Raw genomic sequence first — 10,833 nt, forward strand, 5'->3', positions numbered from 1 at the left:
TTAAAAACAACAGTAAAACAGAGGAGATGGGCACACAAAAGAGCAACGGAAAATGAGTTATGGGTGAAACTTCTTTTCGATGCCAATCAGAAAAATAGCGCTAAAGTTTGGTAGAGTGTCAACAAACTACAGCGACCCAACCACCGCGGCATAGACTCCAATATTGCAGAAGCCACATGGGTTGATTATCTCTTCAAACATTTTAACAACCTGGAGCTAAAAGCTGCCAGCCCCCGTTCGTTCCATCAGGAAAAAATCTGTTTCAACAACCTTACAATGGAATGAATCAAAAGTTGGTCGCACTCTGCTCGTCACACCAGCAAGTTGCCCCAAGGAACTGTGGTCAATGTAGTGGCGACGGCGAGTACGCCTATGCCACGGTGTATGTAGAAAAGTATGTGTCGCATTAGCCATCCCTGGACACGTGTTTCGAGGTAGTTGCCTCTCGTCAGCAGGGAGCAGGTCAGAGTAAAGGGGTGCCGCGTGGACTGCCAAAATGTAATTAAAACAGGTAGAGTACCTCTCATGGCGCGCAGGTGCAGGTCCAAGGCTCGTCAGCCCATTGGCTCAAGGGAGCCGTAATAAATGAATCAAAAGTTGGTCGCACTCTGCTCGTCACACCAGCAAGTTGCCCCAAGGAACTGTGGTCAATGTAGTGGCGACGGCGAGTACGCCTATGCCACGGTGTATGTAGAAAAGTATGTGTCACATTAGCCATCCCTGGACACGTGTTTCGAGGTAGTTGCCTCTCGTCAGCAGGGAGCAGGTCAGTGTAAAGGGGTGCCGCGTGGACTGCCAAAATGTAATTAAAACAGGTAGAGTACCTCTCATGGCGCGCAGGTGCAGGTCCAAGGCTCGTCAGCCCATTGGCTCAAGGGAGCCGTAATAAATGAATCAAAAGTTGGTCGCACTCTGCTCGTCACACCAGCAAGTTGCCCCAAGGAACTGTGGTCAATGTAGTGGCGACGGCGAGTACGCCTATGCCACGGTGTATGTAGAAAAGTATGTGTCGCATTAGCCATCCCTGGACACGTGTTTCGAGGTAGTTGCCTCTCGTCAGCAGGGAGCAGGTCAGTGTAAAGGGGTGCCGCGTGGACTGCCAAAATGTAATTAAAACAGGTAGAGTACCTCTCATGGCGCGCAGGTGCAGGTCCAAGGCTCGTCAGCCCATTGGCTCAAGGGAGCCGTAATAAATGAATCAAAAGTTGGTCGCACTCTGCTCGTCACACCAGCAAGTTGCCCCAAGGAACTGTGGTCAATGTAGTGGCGACGGCGAGTACGCCTATGCCACGGTGTATGTAGAAAAGTATGTGTCGCATTAGCCATCCCTGGACACGTGTTTCGAGGTAGTTGCCTCTCGCCAGCAGGGAGCAGGTCAGTGTAAAGGGGTGCCGCGTGGACTGCCAAAATGTAATTAAAACAGGTAGAGTACCTCTCATGGCGCGCAGGTGCAGGTCCAAGGCTCGTCAGCCCATTGGCTCAAGGGAGCCGTAATAAATGAATCAAAAGTTGGTCGCACTCTGCTCGTCACACCAGCAAGTTGCCCCAAGGAACTGTGGTCAATGTAGTGGCGACGGCGAGTACGCCTATGCCACGGTGTATGTAGAAAAGTATGTGTCGCATTAGCCATCCCTGGACACGTGTTTCGAGGTAGTTGCCTCTCGTCAGCAGGGAGCAGGTCAGTGTAAAGGGGTGCCGCGTGGACTGCTAAAATGTAATTAAAACAGGTAGAGTACCTCTCATGGCGCGCAGGTGCAGGTCCAAGGCTCGTCAGCCCATTGGCTCAAGGGAGCCGTAATAAATGAATCAAAAGTTGGTCGCACTCTGCTCGTCACACCAGCAAGTTGCCCCAAGGAACTGTGGTCAATGTAGTGGCGACGGCGAGTACGCCTATGCCACGGTGTATGTAGAAAAGTATGTGTCGCATTAGCCATCCCTGGACACGTGTTTCGAGGTAGTTGCCTCTCGTCAGCAGGGAGCAGGTCAGTGTAAAGGGGTGCCGCGTGGACTGCCAAAATGTAATTAAAACAGGTAGAGTACCTCTCATGGCGCGCAGGTGCAGGTCCAAGGCTCGTCAGCCCATTGGCTCAAGGGAGCCGTAATAAATGAATCAAAAGTTGGTCGCACTCTGCTCGTCACACCAGCAAGTTGCCCCAAGGAACTGTGGTCAATGTAGTGGCGAGCCTTGGACCTGCCTTGGACCTGCACCTGCGCGCCATGAGAGGTACTTCACCTGTTTTAATTACATTTTGGCAGTCCACGCGGCACCCCTTTACACTGACCTGCTCCCTGCTGACGAGAGGCAACTACCTCGAAACACGTGTCCAGGGATGGCTAATGCACACATACTTTTCGGCATACATCGTGGCATAGGCGTACTCGCCGTCGCCACTATATCTACCACAGTTCCTTGGGGCAACTTGCTGGTGTGACGAGCAGAGTGCGACCAACCTTTGAATCATTTATTACGGCTCCCTTGAGCCAACGGGCTGACGAGCCTTGGACCTGCACCTGCGCGCCATGAGAGGTACTTCACCTGTTTTAATTACATTTTGGCAGTCCACGCGGCACCCCTTTACACTGACCTGCTCCCTGCTGACGAGAGGCAACTACCTCGAAACACGTGTCCAGGGATGGCTAATGCAACACATACTTTTCGGCATACATCGTGGCATAGGCGTACTCGCCGTCGCCACTATATCTACCACAGTTCCTTGGGGCAACTTGCTGGTGTGACGAGCAGAGTGCGACCAACCTTTGAATCATTTATTACGGCTCCCTTGAGCCAACGGGCTGACGAGCCTTGGACCTGCACCTGCGCGCCATGAGAGGTACTTCACCTGTTTTAATTACATTTTGGCAGTCCACGCGGCACCCCTTTACACTGACCTGCTCCCTGCTGACGAGAGGCAACTACCTCGAAACACGTGTCCAGGGATGGCTAATGCACACATACTTTTCGGCATACATCGTGGCATAGGCGTACTCGCCGTCGCCACTATATCTACCACAGTTCCTTGGGGCAACTTGCTGGTGTGACGAGCAGAGTGCGACCAACCTTTGAATCATTTATTACGGCTCCCTTAAGCCAACGGGCTGACGAGCCTTGGACCTGCACCTGCGCGCCATGAGAGGTACTTCACCTGTTTTAATTACATTTTGGCAGTCCACGCGGCACCCCTTTACACTGACCTGCTCCCTGCTGACAAGAGGCAACTACCTCGAAACACGTGTCCAGGGATGGCTAATGCAACACATACTTTTCGGCATACATCGTGGCATAGGCGTACTCGCCGTCGCCACTATATCTACCACAGTTCCTTGGGGCAACTTGCTGGTGTGACGAGCAGAGTGCGACCAACCTTTGAATCATTTATTACGGCTCCCTTGAGCCAACGGGCTGACGAGCCTTGGACCTGCACCTGCGCGCCATGAGAGGTACTTCACCTGTTTTAATTACATTTTGGCAGTCCACGCGGCACCCCTTTACACTGACCTGCTCCCTGCTGACGAGAGGCAACTACCTCGAAACACGTGTCCAGGGATGGCTAATGCAACACATACTTTTCGGCATACATCGTGGCATAGGCGTACTCGCCGTCGCCACTATATCTACCATAGTTCCTTGGGGCAACTTGCTGGTGTGACGAGCAGAGTGCGACCAACCTTTGAATCATTTATTACGGCTCCCTTGAGCCAACGGGCTGACGAGCCTTGGACCTGCACCTGCGCGCCATGAGAGGTACTTCACCTGTTTTAATTACATTTTGGCAGTCCACGCGGCACCCCTTTACACTGACCTGCTCCCTGCTGACGAGAGGCAACTACCTCGAAACACGTGTCCAGGGATGGCTAATGCAACACATACTTTTCGGCATACATCGTGGCATAGGCGTACTCGCCGTCGCCACTATATCTACCACAGTTCCTTGGGGCAACTTGCTGGTGTGACGAGCAGAGTGCGACCAACCTTTGAATCATTTATTACGGCTCCCTTGAGCCAACGGGCTGACGAGCCTTGGACCTGCACCTGCACCTGCGCGCCATGAGAGGTACTTCACCTGTTTTAATTACATTTTGGCAGTCCACGCGGCACCCCTTTACACTGACCTGCTCCCTGCTGACGAGAGGCAACTACCTCGAAACACGTGTCCAGGGATGGCTAATGCAACACATACTTTTCGGCATACATCGTGGCATAGGCGTACTCGCCGTCGCCACTATATCTACCACAGTTCCTTGGGGCAACTTGCTGGTGTGACGAGCAGAGTGCGACCAACCTTTGAATCATTTATTACGGCTCCCTTGAGCCAACGGGCTGACGAGCCTTGGACCTGCACCTGCGCGCCATGAGAGGTACTTCACCTGTTTTAATTACATTTTGGCAGTCCACGCGGCACCCCTTTACACTGACCTGCTCCCTGCTGACGAGAGGCAACTACCTCGAAACACGTGTCCAGGGATGGCTAATGCAACACATACTTTTCGGCATACATCGTGGCATAGGCGTACTCGCCGTCGCCACTATATCTACCACAGTTCCTTGGGGCAACTTGCTGGTGTGACGAGCAGAGTGCGACCAACCTTTGAATCATTTATTACGGCTCCCTTGAGCCAACGGGCTGACGAGCCTTGGACCTGCACCTGCGCGCCATGAGAGGTACTTCACCTGTTTTAATTACATTTTGGCAGTCCACGCGGCACCCCTTTACACTGACCTGCTCCCTGCTGACGAGAGGCAACTACCTCGAAACACGTGTCCAGGGATGGCTAATGCAACACATACTTTTCGGCATTCATCGTGGCATAGGCGTACTCGCCGTCGCCACTATATCTACCACAGTTCCTTGGGGCAACTTGCTGGTGTGACGAGCAGAGTGCGACCAACCTTTGAATCATTTATTACGGCTCCCTTGAGCCAACGGGCTGACGAGCCTTGGACCTGCACCTGCGCGCCATGAGAGGTACTTCACCTGTTTTAATTACATTTTGGCAGTCCACGCGGCACCCCTTTACACTGACCTGCTCCCTGCTGACGAGAGGCAACTACCTCGAAACACGTGTCCAGGGATGGCTAATGCAACACATACTTTTCGGCATACATCGTGGCATAGGCGTACTCGCCGTCGCCACTATATCTACCACAGTTCCTTGGGGCAACTTGCTGGTGTGACGAGCAGAGTGCGACCAACCTTTGAATCATTTATTACGGCTCCCTTGAGCCAACGGGCTGACGAGCCTTGGACCTGCACCTGCGCGCCATGAGAGGTACTTCACCTGTTTTAATTACATTTTGGCAGTCCACGCGGCACCCCTTTACACTGACCTGCTCCCTGCTGACGAGAGGCAACTACCTCGAAACACGTGTCCAGGGATGGCTAATGCAACACATACTTTTCGGCATACATCGTGGCATAGGCGTACTCGCCGTCGCCACTATATCTACCACAGTTCCTTGGGGCAACTTGCTGGTGTGACGAGCAGAGTGCGACCAACCTTTGAATCAACCTTACAATGGAAGCGCTAAATCAACATCGTCTACACGAAGAGGCCAGCAGAAAATGAATGCCGACGCAGCAGGAGCCGTATTTGTTATCAGCCCTAAATTGCCCATCAACTACAGCAGAAGAGCAGAATGGCCCAGCAGCATCGGCAAAGCAAAGCATTAGTCCCAGTCTTTAGACATGCCTTAGGGACTACCACAATTCCAGAGTCATGGCTTCGCTCAATTATCAGCCCAATACATAAACAGGGAGACGGGTCTGATCCAAATAACTATCGATTAATAGCCCTCCTAGACACTGAGGCAAAGTACTATGCGAGGATCATCTTAAATGAACTGGCCTGCTGGGCCTCCACGAACCGCATCATTCCAGCAACACAAACTGCCTTCCGCAAAGGGCAAGGTGCCATTACTCACATCATGGCCCTAACTAAGCTTATGGATACTGCGAAGCAGGGAAAATACCCCTTAAATCTCTGCTTCATAGACTACTCCGCAGCTCTTGATCACATAGACTGCATTAAGCTCTGGCGTAAACTGGACAGCTGGGGGATACCACCCATCCTCACAGATCAACTTAGGCTTTTGCACACCAATACGTGGATAAGAACAAAGTTGGTGCAGAGACGCACCTCTCCAGAAGAATTCCCACCAACAAGGGCTTAAAACAAGCATGTGTTCTAGCTCCGCTACCATTCAGTCTCTTCTTGGTGGATCTTCCCACGTAATTGGATAACTGTTCATCACACGCACCGAAGCTAGGTAGTACGACACTAACAAACTTGTTATATGCTGACGATCTAGTCTTGATTAGTCGGACCCCTATTGGCCTGCAGCACCTCCTAGACGTAACTCAAACATTTTCTGAACGAAACTTCTTGACAATAAACTTTAAAAAAACAAAAATCATGATAGTAAATTATCATAAGAAGACAAATCCCAGTTGGAACCTGGATGGTAACCGACTAAATCGTGTAACAAGCTAAAGTACTTGGGCATCTTTTTAGATCAACAAAATTCTTTCAAGCCACACATGGAATCCCTACGAAGGAAGGGAACTATGACCTATCTAGCACTCAAACCTCTGAAGAAGCTGTTGCCGGACCTAACGTTAGATCCTTTTTTAAAGGTCTTGCAAGCCAAATTACAGCCCACGATCACCTATGGGAGTGAATCATTGAGAGGGAAAGATGCAACAACTCTAGATAGTACAATAGTGACCACCTATCAAGCGATCTTTCAGCTCCCCAAATATGTCTCTCCAGCCCAAATAAGGTTAGAATTTGGGCTTCAAAACCAGGAGATAGAACGAAGGGGAGCCTTCGTTAAATGCTGGCACAAGAACAAAACAGCCGAAAAGGGGAATTCGAATAACCACCTCTGGGTAGAGTTGTCTCGTACTGGAAAATCGCCAGCTAATAAATATCTCCTGGAATCCATCAAGATTTTAGGCTTGATAGACCTTTGGAATTGCCCAACGGCTTATTCTGTATTTAAAAACATTGTTACAATGACAACAAGACTAATATCAGTCACAGAGGACAAGAAAACACTATCAAAGAGAGCCCATGGTTGGGCTGTGCTTAACAATTTTGACGTCCTTAAACCACAACCCTACCTTAAGGCAGGAACTAAGTTGGGGACCAAGGAAAAACTTTTAAAACTGCGATTGGTAGTCGGTTCAATTGCCCCATTTTTGCCGTCCTGTGAAAGAAGAAGAGGAGACCAGCCATTCCGCCTGTGTGCCTGTGGCACGGAAAACCTTATTCACATTATTTGCATTTGTAACAAACTAAAGGACACAAGGCGCACTCTACTAAAACCATCTTTTAACCATCACAGAGTCAGGTCCTGTACGCAGGTGGTAATGCTGTGCTTCAATTCAACTTTAGTACAGCTAAACTGCCGCCTCACAAAAAATATTTAGATCTCACTACACTGAGATTGAAAAACGTAACATCATTGGCCATGAACTTTGCTCTACAAGACGGTTCATCAAGATAATTTGAGAATACGTTCAACAGCACTATGATGCCAAAAACAGGCACAATCAGTAACTGTTTGAAGCTTGGGATCATTTTACACGATTTGCTCACCTCAAGAATAAGCTAAATACTCTAGAGTGAAAGTCTTGCGAAAGATCTTGGCGGAGTGAGAACTTAAAAAGACAATTTTTACCAGACTATTTTTTAGACTGAGCATCAACTGTTGAGGAAACAACTTTTTACGTTATAATCCTAATAGTTGTATGCACAAAAACAAAGCGGAACCTTTGATTTATTATTGTGTAACTTTTGTACTAACACAATCTGTTTGATTTTAATGTCTATGTATGCCATGATTTTAATTAATCAAGCATAATAAACGTACCTTACTTCTCCAATTGTGTGAACCTGGACAAATGTTTTACTTTACCAAGCCTTTTCTCCCCTTGTCTCTTACAAGAACACCTTCAAATATGTGAGTTACAGATGATCAGGCTACAAAAACCTTGTGTTTGATTAAATACCCTATAGTGTTGCTGCATGATAATTAGAATTTAGGCTACATACAGGGAACAAAAGACAATTGACTTAGTGTACTAGTTGCATTGTCACCAGAATAGGGATATGAATATTTGTACGTACATATTTTAAAACTATCAATTTTACTAATTCCTGTCAATGTAGTGATATAATCTTATGTGGTAAAGTGAAAATCTTCCACATGTAGATGAAATGTAGTTGTTTGAATTTTGAAGTGACTATCATATTTGTGTACAACCTTTGTTGTAGGGATACATACCAAAATAATTCAGGGCTCTGCTTGTGCACAAGCTCTTAGAGCCAAGCTAGACCCTTGGCTTGGCTCTTCCTGTTAATTTCTTGGCTTGATCACCTCTATATATAACATGACTTACGAAGGATAGGTATGAGAGTGTGGTTTTGGAGCGGTGGGAAGAATGTCCTACCCCCTGGAATTTTCGGGCTGGTGGTGGGGTTCAGGGGCTCCAAAATTGGCAATGGGGAGCGGGGTAGGGTTTTCTCAACATTTTAGTGGTAGGTAAATTAGGTTAGGGTGCTATTTTAGAGGTGGGTACAACCCGGCTGGTAGGGACCAACCTTAGATTTTTGGGGTTTTAGGCAGTTTGTTAGGTAGGCGAGTTGTTTACTGATCATTACCATCGCTTTATCCGTGAGTGTTAAGCAAGCATTACAGGTTTTGCGGGATGCCGGCAGGGTCAACTTGTTGGTGGAGGGGGCCCTGCAAGAGGCAGGCGGCCCCACTGTGGAACACCCAAAGAGGAGATCTGCTGGTGGAGTGGCAGCGGCTGTTATGGCCTGCTTGCCTCCACTGCTTAAGTTAACGAAAAGCGAAACAGGAGCTGGTCAGGTCCGGGACCACACGTAAGCATGGCTGTCTAGAGTCGCGATGCCCCACAAAGCCGTTGAGGGCAGGAGGGGCCAAGTAAATGGGAAGGGGTTGAGAGGCGCTCCAAGCTCCTCAGTGAGGGGATATGGATGGACCAGGCAAGAGGCATGTAGGCCACGGAGCCGGGCCGCTGCGATATCTTGCACTGCAGCGGCCCACCTTGGCAGACGGTGCGAGTTGCATAGAGACGCGCACCACTCTAATTTAAAATTACCCAGGCCACTGGTGAGTGTCGCGCGGGAACAGGGTCCCGATGGCCATTTTCTCCACTCAGCGGCAGTACCTGTGGGAGAGCAGGGGTGGCCTGAGAGTGTGGTAATGCCTATCAGCCACGTGGTGTCTCCAAACCATGTGACATTGGGGGGCTGGAACAGTGTTTCCCAGGGCCTGCCTCTGGACCTACTGAGTCTGCGCAAGCAGACTTGGATGTAGAGTGGAGGGAGGAATGGGAAAAGAGTCAGGAGAGATGGTGAGGTGACATCATTAGGGCGGGGGGGGGGGACACAATGAACGGGTTTCTGAGCCGAAGAGAGGAGTGTGGCAGCAGCAAGGGAATTGTTTGGTGGTAGTGATTTGAGCCCTGATTTATTTCTACCCAGGTAGCAGGAGGCACTTATGTGAACCCAGGGATACAATTTAATGTCAGTCCACAGGTGTCACACGAGTCAGGTGGGACACGGGGTTTTATGATGGGGCAATCGGGAGGAGGTACGTCCCAGGTTTATGAAGTTGTGATGCAATCACAGGCACCAATGGCGTATTATGTTGTCTGGTTAGAGCAGTAAGCTTTTCAGGATGGAGACCCAAGCAGGTGGGTATGGTGCTACTAGGGGACTCCGAGATATAGGGGGGAGGCAGTGCAGGGATCATTTAGCGCCTGTCAGGGGTTTCAGGCAGAGTAATTGTAGGCGGCAGTATCCAGTAAGCCGGTAGGGTTTGGTGAGACCTGGCAACCCTAGCCTAAAGGCAGAGTGAGTGTCTGTGTAGCCGGCTCTGGAACGGCGTTGGACCCAACATTGGAGCGGCAAAGACTGGAATATGATCCTCTAGCAGAACTCCAACTCTTTGCAAGATTTGAACGAAGCACAGTTTGGAGATGTGGGTGTGGGAGATGGTGAGGTTCCTGGCACAAGTGAGGATGTTGGTGGAAGGTGTGAGGAGACAAAATGGGAGATGTAGTAAGGAGAGGATGAAATGGAGAAAGGGGAGATTACCAAGATTGATGGGGGTGAAGATGAGTGGTGGGAGGCGCCCCAGGGGATGTAGCGGGCGCAGGGTACTACTTATTACTAGTGGGCGACTGATACTTCAGCAAGAGCAGTCTCCGCTCACAAAGTGACCTCGGCGTCAGGAAGGGCTTTGATGCGGGCCCCGACCTTGAGGCCAGGTAAGGTCTCTGGCGTGGCAGGGACTGTGGTGGGGGCGGTGGTGGGGGTCCAGGCCATGGAAACGGTCATTCAAAGGAGAAACCGGGCTTCATTTATTGAAGGGCAGGTCTGTACAGGATGAAGGCACAGGTACGGAAGTAGTCAAGCATACAGAGAAGTTAATGAGTAGGGTGACTAGCAAAGCTCAGGAGTCTGGGGTCTTAGGGCTATCGCTGTAGGGCTATGTAAGTTTCTAAAGAAGAGGAGTGCGAGTTGTCGCACAGACTCAGGGTACCAGTCAACAGAGAACTGGATTGCGGCTTTCCTCATCTAAACAAGTGTTTTCAGCAAAAAATACCCAGAGAGAAGTGTGGCTTTGTTTAAATACCTTGAAGGGGTGCGTAAGGCACAGGTTACCTTTGGGGGTTGGGCCTGGGTGATTTAAGACGAGGAGTTTAGGGCTTGCCTCACTGAGTAGGATTGGTACAATTGGATAATAAGTTATTCTTACAGATTATGACACACTGAAAGGCAATCCCCATCGATTTATAC

The sequence above is a fragment of the Triturus cristatus genome, chromosome 3_1 (genome assembly GCF_964204655.1).
Source record: "Triturus cristatus chromosome 3_1, aTriCri1.1, whole genome shotgun sequence".
NCBI classification, from domain to species: Eukaryota; Metazoa; Chordata; class Amphibia; order Caudata; family Salamandridae; genus Triturus; species Triturus cristatus.